We start from the raw sequence: 18,543 nt of genomic DNA, 5'->3' as shown, positions 1-18,543 counted from the left end.
GAAAGATCCGCGCTTCAACGCGGGTGTTGACGACACGTGTGGGTGTTGCACCCCTTTTGAGGGTGTCATTGTGGTATTCCTCCCTGTGACAAGACTCAGCGTGAAAACTCTAGTCCATCATTTTGAACTCGGCGGTGCTGGAATGTTGCTCTGTCACCCTTTTGACGGCGTTGTCATCAAGCTCAAGTACCTGCCAAGTAGGAGCCTGTTGTCGTCTTTGGGCTTGCTATGATCATGATATGAAGCTTCTTTGACAGCATCGGCAGGACTGGTTTGTCTCCTACTTCCTCCGCTCCACAATATGGGACACATCTTATATTATTGAACGGAGGGAGCACCTTTTACATGTGATCTCATTTTACCCTGGCATGGGGCGGTCTCATTGTCTCATACCTTTTACATGTGACCTTGTTTCAGTGTTCTTGGTCCCGCTTTCGCAGGCAGGATCGGCGTTCCATGACAGGGAGAGAGAGAGGGGGTAGCTGGCTCTCTCCGGCCAATCCTTAGTGTGCGCTGTGTAACGGTGTCCGAAGGCCCCTCAAGGAGGCATTATCTCGTACCTAGTCGTTGGGTTCAAATAATGCATCCTTTCAGATATGGTGTACTCTTGCTTGACTTTGAGTTGGTGGCGTTTTCTCTACTTTGTCAGACATCGTTCTTCATATGCATCGAAGAAACTGCCACCTTCCCTACCCCTAAACGAAGACATATGTGATGATTTTGTCAATCTAAGATAATGTGTCAGCCCATTCCCTCAAAAATGTTTATCGGGATGTGATGTACGTCCGTACGTTCATAGAGATGATTATTGTATATATGCTCGTGTATGTGAGCGACTTCAATTATACTTTGCTAAAAAACCTTCCTAATCACGTCGTTTGGAAATGTCATCCTTGGCGACAAACAGTGGATGACTATTGCGGTCCTAATGATTTTGCGTACAACCCCAAAGCCCAAATACCAAGCCAACGCCTCAGCTGGGACCCAGAAAACAGTTACGGTGACGGAATTTTGTGAACCAGTCGCCGGGGCGCTCATCCTGGTGCGGATTAAGAGACGCATCCAGCCGAGTCAGCGCCAGCATATTGAGCCCAGTTCAGTTGGTGCGGCAAGCCAAGTTGACACCTCCATCGCATCTTCCTCCAGCCAGCGACCAACCCAAGTGCGAGGGCCTGACATCGTCAACATCACTGGTTTTGTGCTCGCCGTTGACGGTCGTAATTGCGTTTTAAAGACCGTGCGACCGTGTCGCGTCGTTAAGAAATCAGATCGCCATATAGTGAATGTGGAGCACCACTCGGTGCATGCTGCACATGCGTGCATACTTGCTCACCGATCGTCGATGGTGACACGTCCGGTGGATTTGGTCGCCACACGCCAAGCGGGCATGTGTGCGGGGAGACGTACGACTGGTTCGTGTGCGACGATCAAGAGCTCTTATCCTGGTGTGTGTGTCGCTTTTGTCGGCACCCAGTGTACTAAGCATGGACATGCCCTGCCTGTTTGTATGCCTCCCCGCCAAAGAAATAAGAAGTTGTTTGTATACAAATTGTTAGATAAAACGAGATCAACGAGACACGAGAGACACGGATTTTTACATGAAAACCCTTGCGGGAAAAAACCACGGACGCACGAAGGCGCAATCACTATGAGGGTGGAGTATTACAAGCACGAGACGACAGGACGTCTTTAGGTGCGACTACATGGAGTATATATGAGGGGCAATACATAAGAGTCCTTGGAGGACAAGTAAACGAGTTGTACTCGTACGCGTCGGTACCAACGCAAAGGCCCACACCGATTGTACTACGTCTAGTCCAATACGGTAGAATTTGGACCACAATTTAACACAAATATTACAGGGTCTTTTACATCTGTGTTTCTAACTCGACCAATACTCGTATTTGTCCTTAATTTAGAAGCATGATCAAATTTGCTCATCTACCATCAAATGCACTTATAAAAGTGCCCTTTCATGTTGTTGTCGTTTAGTCAAAGGGCTTTGACCGTTTTCTATGTATTTGCTGAACATTTTTACCCCCTTTCCACGTGTCACTTACACGTAGAACCCACTAGAAAAATAAAGAAAAATTGTATCCCAATTGATAGGATTAGTGCTAATCTAACTAGTGGGGCACATTTGTAATAACCACCGGCGTGCATATGCCACGACAAATGGTGGGGGAGCTCTCTTCCAACGACAAAACTACCGCTGAAATCATCCTACGTGCTCCTGGGATTGCTCCACGTTGAATGGAGGTGGTAGGGCGAGCGGGAACGCCATGAGTGTTGGGATTGGCCGAGGCCAACGGCGGCGGCGGTCAAAGCTAGGTGGCAGGAGGCTAGAAAGCATGAGGAAGACGAGATAGAGGTGCATCGGTTTCAGCGCATCACGTCGAACATTCTAGAATGGACGAAGGGGCTGGGAGGGCCGATGGCGAGCACATGGACCTCGCCTATGGCCCCTGGCGCGAGGTGTCGTGGGGAGGTTGCTGGATGAAGAAGAGATCATATTAACGACGTGTCTGGAAGATCCGCAACACCATATGGATCTCTTGGACGGTAAGGGGGCACCGAGGACCTTGCACGACGCCGAATCAAAGACGACAGCCGACGGGCAGAAGCAGCGGAGATGGTGTCATTGGCGGAGTTGCAAGGCACCCGAGGTCACGATCTTTCGACAACGTGGTGATGCTTCATTTGATGATGAGGCTTGCAGACATGGCAGTGCGGCTGCCCGCCCTTGTTGGCCACATGAGCGGCGGCGCTAGGGTGCACGTGTGAGGGCAACACGGGGAGCTCCTACCTGCCGCTCATTGCGACAGGGAGCTCCAGCGCCGCATGGGGGGGGGGGGGGGCGCCCCTAGTGGGCCAGCCCAGTTTTATTTCTTTTTTCTGTTACCTTTTTCCTTCATTGTTATTTTCATTTGTTTGTTTCTTTTTTTCTTTTTCCTTTGTTTTTTTATTTAAAGCAAAAACATTTTTCGAATTTAAAAACATTTTTTTAAAAATGTGAATAAATTTGGAAGCGTGAACATTTTATGAATCTTGAGAACAAAATTTTGAAAAGGAGAACAATTTTAAAAAATCCCAAACAAATTTGAATGTGCAAACACAGTTCTCAAGCACAAACATTTTTTGGATTATGAGAACAATATTTTTTAAATGGGGACATTTTTATAAAATATGTGCAAAATCGTTTTTCAAATTTTGGAACATTTTTAAAATTCCGGAAAAGTTTCAAATTCTGAAACATTTTTTCAAATAAGGAGCATTTTTTTCAAATTCCGTAACATTTTTAAAATTCCAGAACATTTTTCAAATTCCATAACACTTTACAAATTCCGGAAATTCTTTTAAATATCCGGTACATTTTTCAAATTCCGGAACATTTTTTCAAGTTTCGGAACACTTTTTCAAATTCTAATTTTTTTTTTAACTTTCGAAACAATTATTGAAAATTTAAAACAATTTTGAAGCAGAAACAAAAAAAAAACAGAAACAAAAAAACAGAAAAATTAAATAAAAGAGGTTTATAAAAACCGGAAAAACCCGACTGAAAACCTCTTCCCAAAACCGGAATCGATGAAAGTTTGAAAGGGCCGGCCCAAACCCAGTCGGTCGCTCGCACCCCCTGTGCGAAGCGGCGACTATTTGCCGCAGCTGGCGACGAATAGGAAATTCCGGCAACACGCCCTCGGCCTCATAGAGGAAGAAGATGACCTGCTAATGGGTCGGCCTGGTTGGGCTTTCCTAGGCCATAAGGTAAGCATGTCGAGTGGCGAAAATGTCCAGCAAACGCCTAGACTGGATAGTAACGACACGAAAAGACATTTTATAAAAACATCTCCAATAGACACGGCAAATAAAGCGCGCACGCGGAAAATAGCGATTTTAGCGCACGAGCGTCCGTGCGGCGCACTCCAGCGGGCGCGGCAAAAAGTGGCGTGTAAAAAAAAAGGGCACGGGCGTAGAAAAAACGGAGCGCGGGCGATATTTTTTGCTCGTGTCGACGCGCGCTATATAAATCCAGCATCACTCCACGCGCCCTCTCCATCGCTCTTCCTCGCCACGCGCCCTTTCCACGGCTCTGCCTCGCCACGCTCCCTCTCCGCCGTTCTTCCTTCTCGCCTCGCTACTGCCATGTCACCATGCCGTCGTGCCGCTGGGGAAGCTCGGGCTACCGCAGCGTCCGCGCGCGCCCCTCCGGTGCCTTGTCCACCAAGATCTGCTCCGGCCAGTTGCGCCTCGGTCTCGGCATGTTCGACAACCCCGAAGACGCCGCCCCGCGCGCACGTCGCGGCGGCATGGCGCCTCCGATGGCCTCGTAGGGAGATGAATTTACTCGAGGTGATGACCCAAGAGTCGGCGCAGAGGCTCGCGCCTCCCCTGCGGATTGTCACCGACGAGGATTGTCGCGAGAACCGGAGGCGGGAGGCCCGCCTCGGCATCGCTGAGATGGACGAGCATGGCATGTTTGCGTGGCAAAGGAGGGCCGAGAGGAGGGCGGGAGTAGGCCGCGATCTTCAGCATCGAGCTCAAGGAATCGTCGACTTGGGACCCCGACGATGAATGATGGGCTGGCGCTTTCATCACGACGGAGGAGTCGGACACCAGCGTGTCGCAGGAAGACAACGAGGAGTAGTTTTTATTATGTATAAACTATGTTTTTATCTATGAACTATCGATGAGGAGTAGTTTCTGTCTATGAACTATGATTAAAATATGAGCGTGTGTGTATTTTTAGCACGCTTGCTGAAACGGCACGCTGACACGCTAAAACATTGCACCGTTTGATGAAGCAACTGACTGCTCGCGCGTAAAACCGACCGCTACGCGTGCAAAAATGACTGCTACGCGACGACAAAAGGTTAAGTTTGAACGTGCATCGAAATTAAAGACGAATTTAAGTAGATGGTTCGAGTTAGGGACAGAAATGTTAATGTTCCAATCTTATACTAAGTCTAACCAGCTGTTTACATGAGAAATGTAAACCCTATACTATGTTTAAAAATACTACTCGTTTCGTAAACTAATATAAAAGCATTTAGAACACTACTTTAGTAATTTAAACACTCTTATATTAGTTTACAGAAGGAGTAATAAGTAATAACACTGTTAGCATAAGCCGAATGCTTTGTTGTTATCGGGTGTTTTTTATATGGAACACGGCTTATATGCCGATAAGCCGAGTGTTCAAAAAAAGCACTCGGCTTATGACTTATCACACGGTAAAACAAATTTTTTTCCTGTAGTGTAGAGCTCAGAAACTAGATCACCATCGCCTCCCGTGTCGCCCCGCCCGGCGTGGTATATATAGGCAACACGTTCATTTGTTGATTGTTCATATTGTACACTCTTCATTGTTGTTTAGCACTATGCCTCTGCACCGGAGTAAGCCTCTCTTTAAACAAAGAGATTGTCGTCACAGGTCGCTCAACATCAACACGAGGAATCCCTTCGAGTTGAAGGATTAGTTCTAGGGTTTGATACATGGGATCATAGGCGAAAACCCTGCCAAAGGACGTGGCAAGGACCACCTTCTTCCCTTGTTTGCCAACAACTCTGACATACCGCGGCACAACATGCAGATATCCTGTGTTACGAACAAGCCGCAGCCAGTCGACGCGGTGCTCCAGCGACCAGCCACCGTCATCTGCCCCGAGCTTCCAGACCTCCAGCCAGATGAGAACAGAGACACGAGGGTGGTCCTCCCGGACCATGCACAGCCTGCCGTCAAGCTCCGTCAGGTGCGCCCCTTCCCAGTCGAAGGGCGGCGGCCGGACCCAGCTGAACGTCTCGTCCGCGACGGAGAAAGACAGCACCGCTGCTGCCGGCCTCGTCGCGAAATGAAACCTTGGGTGGATGAGCCAGTGCAGGAACCCGTCGGCGTACACCGGCGCTAGATTGTGGCACACGGCCCCGGACAGCGCGGCCCCGGCGAACTTGCTTGGCACGGATTCGACAGAGATGGACCTCCAGAAATCTCCACCAAGGGTGTACACCTCGCACCTGCCCCTGGTGAATGCTTCCCTGGGTGTCTCGCCGTCGCCGGGGAACAGCCGCACGACCTTGCACTCCTTGGTCTTGCCGTCGAACCCGAGGCCTGCCGTGGTTGAACGAAGGATCTTGTCTTGGCACGGCGGCAGCATGGTGACCGCGCGCGTGGCGGCGTTCAGGACGTGGAACCCGCTGTCGGGGTCGTGCAGGAGCGTGAGGCCGCGGCACGGCGTGGACGTCATACTCGCGCTGTCGCCGCGCATGCCGGTGAGGGTGAGCAGCGGCGTGCTGCTGCCTTCGTCGTCGCTCGAGCGTACCTCGGTGGAGTCGTGTCTCGCTACTATGTATTTTTTAAACTACTATGTATTTTTTAATAAATTCAAAAAGCATATGTAAATTTTTAAAAATCATCAAAACTAACACTCCGTCAGCCTCTGGTGGCCCGACGGGGGACCTGTCAGCCTGTGGGAGGGCAAAGTGGGCCTGTCGGTCCGCGTGTGGCCGAAGAGTCACCTGTCGGCCTGCGGTTGGCTGAAGAGGGCCCGTTGGCCTTCAGGAGGACGACAAGTGTCAGGGACACAAAACGTTATTAAGATGGCCTCAAATAAAAATTATCAACATGAAAAATCTTCATCTCGTTTAAACGGTTGATTTTGATATAAAAATCGTCTTAATCCGAGGTCGTATGCGACCTGTAGAGCCAAAACAAGGTCAGTGATAGAGATTTATTTCAGACAAACCGAATGGATGTCAGAAAATTTGTCATGGGGCACCTGGTGCACTCGGTGAGACCGTATGAAATACAAAGAGTACACAAGTTTGATCACGTTCACTCGGAGCACAGAGAGAAGCACGAAGCATCGAAACAAATTTCATCTGATGTGAACAACAATTTACAACTCTGTAGGCAAAAATAATATTACGATAGTATGTTTCACTTTTGTGTCTTGTCCAGTCCATCATCAACAATTTAGCCACCACTCATATTCATAGTAATATCATCCTGATTGTATGAGAAACTAACAAGCACGTCCAGAAACAGTGCAGCAAAATGTATGTACAATGATAGCACCCATGAAAAGAGATGTCATGAAGCACACACCAACATAGGTCAAAAATAAAATTCTCCAAAAGAATCAAAATGTCAGTACAATTTGCTAAGATAAGCAACACAACATTGTTTGAAGCATACTTTAATGTTGGTTGAAACATACTCTAGCGGCGGCTCAAACAAAAGTTCATTGCCATAGTAACATATGTGAGAAACAATGACATATAGTTACATGTCTGTTGGTGTCTACATCGTGAGCCCCAAGAGTCATGTGGAGAGCAGCGACACTGTCACCAACGAGGGAACGACGCCCATGAACTTGAACAACCTAGTGTTTGTGTTGCTAGTTTGCTTCCAAAATGATGACAAAACATTGGGCACTCGAGATGCTCGATCTCATGTTACACTCCATGCCCACCATCGATGAGCATGACATGCCCACCGTCGGGAAAGCATGATCTTCCACTCTTGCTAGCCTTGCAGAAGTTCAAGAAGCATGATTAGTTTGATTTGGATACAAAGATGATGCCTAAGAAACAATATGAAGCATGCAATGAAGCAAACTGAACACAATGTAGGAGCACCAGCGTGAAGCACTTAAAGTAAATCATATGAAATGAAGAAGCATAACTATGATGCGTATGAAGCAAGTTGTGCACCGTAAAGAAGCAAAATTATGATACAAATGAATCATGAAAATTGGATGCATCATATTTAATCTCAACATAATTTCTGTATGGTGGAAGCATATTTTAAAATGGGGTTAACAAGATTTATGCAGTCACTCGGAGAGTTTGATCACATTCACTCGGTCTCATCGAGTGAACGTGACCAAACTTGTGTACTCTTCTGTATTCCACACGGTCTCATCGAATGCATCGGGTGTCCCGTGATAAATTTTCTGACATCCATTCGGTCTGTCCGAAATAACTCTACAACTTCTATCCCTGATCTTGTTTTGGCTCTACAGATCGCATACGACCTTGAATTAAGACAAGTTTTATATCAAAATCAACCGTTTCGACGAGACAAAGTTTTTTCATGTTGATAACCTTTTCATTTGAGGTCATCTTAATCACGTTTTATGCCCCTGACACTTTTCAGTCTTCTAAAGGCCGACGGACCCTTTTCGGCCAACCGCAGACCGACAGGTGGCTCTTCGGCCACCGGCAGGCCGACAGGCCCACTTCGACCTTCCACAGGCCGACAGGCCCCGTCGGCCCACCAGAGGCCGACGGGGTGCTAGTTTTGATATTTTTTAAAATTCACATATGCTTTTCAAATTTATTATAATAGTTTTAAAAAAAAATGTTAAATCTCACATAACATTATCCAGTACAATGGTTGCACACGGTGACAACTGACACGGAGGAAGGGGCTGGCCCGTGTTCGGAATTAGGATACATGGTCATAGGAGTCAATACAGATTAAAGAATTCAACTCAAAATCCTAATAGAAACAAATTTGCCACACGCTATGGGATATTTTCACGATTTTGACCCCTGGGATGAAAGTATTTCACGGAATGAACTTGGATTGAAACTATTTCACAATCTGACCTTTTTTGAAACGTCAGAGCCCGTGGCGTTGCAGACGCACATAGAAACGCCAGTCTAATGTGGCGTTGCAGGCCACGAGTGAAACGACATGGTCCATGGCGTTTCAGCAGTACACATGTTGCTGGCAGCATGCCGTGGGCTGGTTGGATGTCGTCGCTGCGTTCCATAGTGGGTCTGCAACGCCAGCACTGTTGGCGTTTCACAATCGGTCTGCAACGCCACATTGGACTGGCGTTGCAAGAAAGAAAAAACGCCACGGTAGACAGGCGTGTCACTGTAGGGCAGCAACGCCGACACTGTTGGCGTTTCACAATGGGTCTGCAACGCCACTGTAGACTGGCGTTGCAGAAAAGAAAAAACACCACGATAGACAGGCGTATCACTGTAGGGCAGCAACGCCACGGTAGACAGGCGTTGCATAATGGGGCAGCAACGCCACGGCTTGTGGCGTTTCTAAAAGGGTCAGATCGTGAAATGGTTTCAAATCTGATTCATTTTGTGCTTATGTTCAGAAAAAAAGGTTAAAACAGTGAAAAAATTCCCACGCTATGCCTCTCCTACAAGTGATAAAATGAACTTTGGTTTGATTTTTTTAAAAACCAAGTTGATGTAATGGATACATGATTTTTAGCAGCATTAGCAGAGTTAGCAATATTGAATGTCAAGCTGATAAAACAATTAGCAGACATCTCATACGTCTGTTGAAACTTCCAAATGTATGTATTAATATAACAAGTTATATATTTGATATTTCATGAAGTTGAAGCTAGTTTTTCATGTCATCTACAACTTCCGGCTGTTATGTATCTCATCATGGAAGAAAATGCGCCGTGGCAGTGCGCTAGCACTTCGCCAAGGGAGAAGCATGCATGAGAGGCGTCACCCTGATGGGTGTGTGCAGGGCCGTCTCCAGGAACTTGGGAGCCGGGGGCGAGCTTTAAATTCCAGCCTCAATTTTTTCTTTAAATCATATATAAATATAACTAAAGAATCCAAATATTTGCTCAGGCTAAAGAATCCAAATATTTGCTCATATACACAATATGAGTATAACTGATACTTGATGTTGAGCGGTCGGACAAAATAGATAAAATATGACAAAAACTAATATGATGATACAAAAGAGTACTTGATCCACAGGTTGCTTCGTTCGTGCGTCCTATATGCGTAGACACTCCTGTTTTGGGCATCGACGAAAAATATCGTCATCTTGTTTTTTCAACAAATGAGATTGAAATAAATATGAACGCAATCTGAGTTTAATGGATAAATGATTCTTTTTCACTTTAATTTAGATTCAATGTTCAAGTGCATCAATTTATAAATCAACACATACAACATCAATTTAAAAATCAACACATACAATACGTCAGTTTAAATGCATCTGCTATTGTTATATGTCTGTCTCGGTCTTAGAAATTACCTAGCAATGTGCTCTTGGTTTTGATGTGCATCAGGCCTGGGCGAGGGGGAGGCAAGGGAGAAGGCGTCCAGAAGCAGCAGGGGCTGAGCCAATCGGGCATACACAGATTAGCAAAGATTAGCTAGCTAGCAAGCCGAGCTGGATTAGGGGACAGCAGTGGCTGGCGACAGATTACAGTGCAAGGGGGGGTGAGTGGGGGTGGTGTTGGAGAGGGCTACGACCCTAGGGCTTGCCGCAGCATTGAGGGAGCGATCTCATCAGACTCTGGTGGCTCGCACACACAGACCTGCGTGGCAGTTTTCTTCGACCGGGGCCCTGTGCGGCCGGCCACTTTGGCCGCCCTCATCGACGGGTCTGAGTGTGTGATGGCGATCGATGTGTGCATGGTGAGGATGTCAGTGTGCAGCGTGGGCAACGCGTGGCAGAGCGCGGCTGCGCTGGTGTGGTGGAACGTGACCATATTCATTGGCTGACGGGATTCGATGACGAGTTGATGTGACGATGCAATGTTGCCACAACCTCAGTGAGGTCTCGTTTGATAGGAAGGGATTGAGGGGGTTTTGAGGGGAGGGGATTTCAGGGGATTTGGTGAATCCCCCTCTTCCACCCAATCCCCTCAAATCCGCTTGAAACCCCTCCAATCACAATCCTCTCGGAATCAAACGTTTGGTAGGCAGGGAATGCAATATTGTGAAACGTCTAAAAATGTAATATTTTATGAAGAAGAGTTTGCTACAAAAGTAAAAAGGGCTCCAAATAAAAATTTGAACTGCTACAGGGGATAATTTTGTAGCAACAACACAATTTTGCATGAATTTCAATCGATATATCATCACATTCATGGAGTATATCACAACGACAACATAAATTTTCTAACATCATTACTTGGAATCAAATGCCATGTGTGATCTTTTCCAGCAATAAAATTTCACACAACCATGATCCAAATGAGAAATACAAGATGTTCGGTCAACAAAAGTGAATGGTTCATCACAACATGAACACATGTTTAATCGGCAAATGTTGTGTGACATGTTTGCGGGCGGCACTGTGTGAAGGAGACTTGTGGCAGCAAAGCATGGTCGCCCGTCTTCTGCAAGATCATGTCCCTACAAAAAATATAGATAAATTGGTCCAAAGGTTAGATCTACTTGATGTTGTTGCGAGCATTAGATGGCTCTTTCTGAACATCATCAAGCATTGTAACAGAACATAGGCGCAAATTACAAAGGCTGATAGAGTGATAGATCATAGGAACAAAAGAAAATCAGATCATAATCTGCAGAAACTAATTTAAGTCAAGCAGTTGAATGGGTTGATGCGTTGCTGGGGTTCTTACTTGAACATTCGGCCAAAACAGAAATACACGGGCATCCCAAGTTCGAAAAGGGGCTAGTTATCTTAGTAGCTAACAAAAGAACATTCAAACTAAACTCTAGAAAGAGGCTATCTGCTTTTTTTTTGCGGGAAAGAGGCTATCTACTAAGCGGAACAAAAAGATGAAGCATAATACACCTACGGAAAATGTACTTCCAGTTTGGAACAACATATAATCACTGCAAACTCAAGAACGTTGTTACTGTAAATGAAGAAAACATTTGCTGTACAAATTGTTAAAATTACTGTAAACTTGGACAATGAAGCACTGTTAAAAGGGACATGAACTAAATTTTAATACACTGTAAACTGTGTATACTTCCAGTTTACACAGAATTTAATACACTGTAAGCATAATACATTGTAAATTGTATACCTTTTTAATCTACTGCCCCTATTTATACGCTGAACCTAAAACTTTTAGCAGTTAAACTTGGAAAGAAGGTTGTACCTTCAAATAATGGTACATCAGTTCAAGAACCCTAGCTATTAATACACTGTAAACTGTGGTTGACATCACTGTGAAAACAAGTCGGCGATTGTTAGGTTGAATTTGCGACATGAGCACCGCTGAATGCAAGGATCGATAATCCAATTACAGAACACTGATGACTGTTTCTGGAATATCAAATGTACAGCTACATGCAGGTGAAGTAAGTATGCATATAGTATATGACATAGTTGAAAAGTATGCAGATAGTATATGATAGAATATCAAATGTTAAGCAGGGGCTTATGCATGAACTGATGGTGGACTGTTGGGCATTTTTTGACGCTGCGAACAGAGCAGATTCCTCCTCTGCTAGTGGCCATTGCATTTATGGCCATTGCATTTTCTAGTGGCCAGTGGTTCTGCCTGTCTATCTGGAGTTCTGGACTAGTGCAAGTGTGGGTGCCGACATGTATCCACGGGCAACAAATAATCATGTGCTGCTTTTTTTGAGTGTTCTTTATCTGTATGTATGTACGTACTGCTCATTATCTGGAGAAACAGCGAACGATTCAGGATTCAGAGAATGATTGGCTCTGCTATCTGTCATGTGGATCTTTATCTAACACCCCAGTTGCTCTTTGGAAGAGAGAAAATATATATGCCAGCTGCCAACATGTCTTTCTTGCTGGGCTGATCACGAATTGTTTTTCTTGGATCATCAAGGATCGATTCACAAAAAAGAAGAAAAATAAATCCTGGGAGCCATTTCATCAAAACCAAACCAAATGTTAAAACAAGATTAATTCAGGAGCACAACATTTTGATCTCGCGAGGTGCGTATCATACATATATATACCGAGATTGGGAATGAATAAATAGCCTAGTGTGTAGAATTAGATGAATGGAGTATGAACTGTGGTGGTAGAGTACTAATTAACTAGGTCTTGCCTCCAGAGTCATATTTTTATCTTGTATGTCACTGTCAGTCTCCGCCTCTGGTATACGTATCATTCGGCTGTGAACATTTGACAAACGGAGGTACAAGAAGTCCTTTCGTTCTACACGGGAATATAGTAATCGTCATAGATGAAAACGAGAACCTAAGCTATGACTTGTCAGTGGAGTTGGCTGGCATTTCAGTACTTGTGTTGTCCAATTGCAGCAATACCAGTAGTGCTAGTTTCAGAATTATGCTGTTGTTTCAAAGAGAACTGAACAGGTCTTGAACAAGATATTACAGATAGAGTATCTGCTGGTACAGTTTATGCAGTTTCGGCGCATGTTAGAGTTGATGGGAATATCCATGGCAAAGCTGAAGTCAAAGCGACCCTGAGGTAGCAAAATCCAGATGGTCAACACACTACAATGTTAAGCAGGGGCTTATGCAGGGGCTCGGATTTGAGGCAGTGAAGGCACGCGAACTCGGATCGAGGTGAGGTGGACCCGCAGGGGCAGATGCAGGTGCTGCGGGGCGAGACCTGGCTGGTACGCGCGGCAATGGAGGCAGCGAGGCAAGGACGATGCGGATGCGGGGCAGGAGCCATGGCTGGACAAATATAAAACCCTAGACAACGCGGGGAAAGGAGAGGAGGGGAGGCGAGGCGAAGACTTACCGGAGCAGATCGCCGGCGTTGAGGAGTCGGGCGGCGGCTTGGGGACGAGTCGCGCGGCGGCCAAATCCTCGAGCCCACCCTCGAGGGTTCTGAAGCGCGTGGAAAGAAGCGGATCGAAGGAGGAATCGAGTGGGTTGGCCCATGTAACCTCGTGTATCAAACGGGCCGTCGGGGTTTCGTGGGGATTCTGGGCCTCGCGGGGTTAATCCCCTGAAAACCTCTTCGACCCACGCAAAACAAACGAGGCCTGAGGAGCGGAAGAGCATGCGAGGTGGCTCACTATTATCAAAGTGGGGATGCAACAACTTTTTTGTCTAGATAGTACTAGAGGAACTCATACTTTATGATTTAACATAACAAGATTTGGAGCTCAAGAGCTGGGGATAAAAACAATCTCATCAAAGATGATGGAACCAAAACTTACAGAAGACAAGGTAGTGGATCTAAATCATCACAACCTTGCGAAGGAACTCCTTTTGCTTCTACCTTCAATCTTTCTCTTCTTTCCTTTCTTACTTGGTTTTCTCTCTTCTTCTCCAATGTAGGCTGAACAGATTTTCGTCATCCTACGTGGTGGCTGCTGGATGAAGCATAAAGCGTCCCCATCCACTCACGTCCAAAGATCAAAATGACCTTAGGTCATAACCCGAATGGGTAGTGGACTTTTGCATCTCATTTGGGCTGCCTAAAAGGCTTTAAATGATCATCTCCTCACAAACCACATTAGAAAAATATCCCAACACAGAGTTATCCTGTTCTCCACCTTAAGCTAAGAATATATATTAAGATAAATTGCGCAAGCACAAGCACCCATGCAATTACGAGCCACCCCATTTTAGGCTTCTATGTGGTTTTCCACGGGTCTTCCTGTCAGTTCTTATATTCAAAGAAAATGATTTACTGTTGCCAGATTTACTATTAATATAATTCCTATAGATGACTGAAAATGTTCATATTTTTTCGTAAAATCATTTATTTTGAAATATATTTATTAATTTGCTAAATATTTAGATTTTTAAAAATGTTTACATTTTCATATATTATAATGTCATTTTCTACTGTTCACGTACTTTGAAATAAGTAGATAAGAAAAAAACAGAAAAAAATATATATGAAAATATGATCGGAATCCTAAACAAGCGAAACAAATTAAAAATAAAAAGCAAGAACAAAAATCAGGGAAACCCAAAAGAAAAGAAACAGCTACACAGGCCGGTCATCTATTTAGTGCACGGGTTCAACTGCGCGGAGCTGGTAATAAGTAAGATTAAAAAAAAGTACTTAAGGCCCACTAGGATTGGTCTATATTCTTGTTGGGCGGGGCTGAGCTCAAAAACCCATCTGGCTCGTCCAGCCTTATCCAGCGTCAAGATCTGCATGTAGTATAAAGCCATATAACACCGATGAATTAACTTACTCCCTTGAATCCATGTTAATTGTAACTGTTTTAATACAACTGGGGGCCAATTGTTTTGGTAGCTTTTAGAATAAGTTGAAATAAGTTGCTCTTTATTCAGTTTATTCTAGAAACTCAATTAAATTTATTTCATAAAAAGCTTACTAATTTAAACTTGACTAGTAGGCTTTTTAAAATATATATTTTTAATTGGACTTCTAGAATAAGCTGGGTAGAGGACAACTTATTCTAGAAGCCCAAAAGAAGCTACGAAAAGAACTAGCCCTGAGTATTATAGGGTGTGTTTTGTAGCATTCCCAATCTAGCATGGTTGTTCTTCTCTGATACATGCTGAATATAGACATGCTGATTATATATATTTGCTATTGTTTGGTAGCGGTGCATGTACTGAGACATGCTAAGCTGAGAGTCTATTTGGTAGCTTGCATCTGTTGGTAGCTTGGATCTGTTTACACATGATGGGCGGTAGTGTACCAAGTGGTATTTTCAAATAAGGGAACAAAATATTTCAAAAATATGAAGGAAAAAAATGAAACATAAAAAAATAGTTTTTTTTTAATTTAAACATTTTCTGAAAATATATAATTTTATTTGTGAATTTAAAAAATCTTTAAAAGTTTTATCTTTCTGAAAATTTGAACCAAAATTTAAAATCTGTTTTTCTAATTCGAATTTTTAAAAATTCCAAACATTTTCTGAAAATTTTAACAAAAAATGAAGTTATATGCTTTTTGATCAGGAATTGTTTTGCAAATTTTGAGAACTTGATGAAATTTTGAAAATGTGAACATTTTGTTGGTATTTTGAACATTTCTAAAAAATAAATTATTTATTTTAAATTCTAAACATTTTTTTAAACACATTGTCGCTCGCATTGCTCATGCATGCTGAACAATGAACGGCTGTTGAGGTGTTCTCTCTTCATGCATGCTACGAGGGTATTTTGGCTAAGAGCATCTCTAGCAGACCCGTAAAAACGCAAACTGTAAATCAGTGATACGGGTCAACCTTCAAAAATAAGGGTTTCGGGTATGGCTTTTCCGTGTCTCTTAAAAAAATTACAGGATGGACCATTTTTACGGTTTCTCTTCTGAACACTCTTTATGACTAAAACTGTAAAACGCAAAAAATTTACGAGTTTAACCACATACGTAGTCCGCTAGAGATGCTCTAAGTTCGTGTATGCTGAGAAAGGTCTGTACAGGCTACCAAACACCCAAAATAGATCGAGAAGGGAATTTTTGAGCTTATGCATCCTTCATGCATTTTACAAAACACACCCATACTATCGCGTGCCAAGCGTGATAAGCAATTCCAAAACTATCAAACAACCTATCAACAATAAAGTATTATACTATTTTTTTCTGTTGACCGGGGCCACTTGCAGATGGTTTAACTAATATAATCACTATGGCCGGAATCACAGCCCATCGTCCACGTCGCCGTCACCATCACCACACACCTTGTCATATAGCCTACGTTAACTATCTGAACTGAACGGCTTTCCAAACTCGCTCAGTGCTCTTGGCGTCGCGTTTCCGAAATCAACCGCATGCTGATCGATTAACCAGCTGGGACGATCTTCCTCTCTCACACTATAAAATCACTTAGCATGGCTCTCTCCATCATCAGGACTGAGGACATCACCACACGATCGACCATCATCAAACCATTAACACCTTCAATTCCCGTGCTAGCTAGGTAGCTACGCAACCAACAGAGCAGCAGCAGCAATGGCCGCCTGGAGAAGGAAGGAGACGGCCGAAGCATACTACCTCGCCGCCGATGCCGGGGGCGAGGGAGGAAAGAAGGTGCCCAAGGGGTACCTCCCGCTGGCGCTGGTGGGCGAGGATGGGGACGGCGAGGAGCGGGTGGTGGTGCGCATCGGGGCGCTCAAGGAGCCGTGCATGGCGGCGCTGCTGGAGATGGCCGCGCAGCAGTTCGGCTACGGCCAGCCCGGCGTCCTCAGGATCCCCTGCGATAGCCGGCAGTTCCACCGGATGGTCACAGCCATGTGTAGCAAGGGCAAAGCCACGTAGGATAGGTGGTGATCATATGACTTCACATCGTAGCAACAAGCCTAGAGAACAAAAGCAGCCATAGAATGAAACAGAGGGATGCACCAGCTCAAATTGTAATTATCTCGGAACTCAGATGCATATGTTTTCTAGGTTTCTTTAGTCACGGAACGAACAAATTCCTAGTACTGCGGATAGTCGATTAATAACTAATGGATGGCAAATTTGGTCTTTAAGCAAGGTGGTTCTCTCTATGTATCTTCTATTCTTAAACAGTTACAATCCACTACCTATTTTTCCTTCTCATGCAACCATGTCACATCATCAAGGCATGCATTTAGTCACAAGTACTTTTTTTTTCTCATATAACCATGTCACATCATCAAGTCATGCATATAGTCATAAGTTATAATGTGTGTGCATTAATCTACATATTTTCACTAATTTTTCATTATAGGCATAAGCCCTATATATTTTAGAGTTATACTATAGATCATATTTCAGCTTTTTACGCATCTTTTGTCGAGATTTTTCATATGAGTTATTTCTTAAAATACAAAACGAGAGCAATCCTAATATTTTTTAGTAATATTTTTTAACACCTATTTATGCATCAGCTTATCATGTTTCCCGCAGCAACGCGCGGAACATCATCTAGTATTAATTGTTTTGGTTGCATTGAACTCTCTTTTTGTTTACTACATTGACTGCTTCGCTCGAGAATAAGTTCATCACATGTGGACAGAAAGCGACCTGATCAGAGCAAGCATTGATTAGGTTACAGGTAGGGCTTGCCGTCGTTGGTTCTTGGTTTTCTGTTCCCGGTTCGAACATTTCTCAGTGGCACATAGGGCATTCGAGACTACTTATAACGAGGAGTAACATAAAGTATTAACATGCATATGTTACTAGTTTACGAAGGTGCTGGGATACGTTTTAGTCTCATGACTAAAAATAATAAGACTAAAACTTGCTAGCCTTACTCATGCTTGGATCCAAATACTAAGGGGGTTTCTTTACAGGGACTAAAAAAAGTCTTTTTTAGTCCCATGTGAAAGAAACAGGAGGGACTTTTAGGGACTAAAAGGGGGTATTTGGGACTAAAGGAAGAAGTCCCTATGGGAGGGACTTTTTGAGACTTTTTTGACACTTTTTACAACAGTGCCCCTACTTTTAGCATGTCATTTAATAACTTCTATTACATTACTAGGGGTAACATGGTCTTTTTGCATGTCATTTAATGACCTCTAGTCCCTGTTTAGTCCCTGGAAAGAAACGGGTAGGGACTAGGGACTTTTTAGTTGGGACTAAAAAAAGTCCTAAGACTTCTTAAAGAAACAGGGCCTAAAGAGACTAAAATCAAGTTAATGAGCATTTATTATCCTCCAAACCCTTCAATCCAGAACTTGTCTGAGGAGTTAAATGAGGAGAGAGAGGACTAATGCACATTTTAGTAGGGGTACCCCTGACTAAAAGATTTTAGCCTGAAGACTAGTTTTAGCCTCTCTTTAGTCAGGGGTGCTTGGACTTTAGCCTCTTAAAGAGACTAGTTTTAGTCCCTTGGATCCAAGCACCCTCTAAGTTACTACCTTCATAGTGGATAGTAACATAGAGGTAGTAACATTGAATCTTTCACTTATGAGCCTATAGAC

This window comes from Hordeum vulgare, chromosome 6H (assembly GCF_904849725.1).
Source record: "Hordeum vulgare subsp. vulgare chromosome 6H, MorexV3_pseudomolecules_assembly, whole genome shotgun sequence".
NCBI lineage: Eukaryota > Viridiplantae > Streptophyta > Magnoliopsida > Poales > Poaceae > Hordeum > Hordeum vulgare.
The sequence above is the reverse complement of the archived record's forward strand: the minus strand, read 5'-3'. Positions refer to the sequence as shown.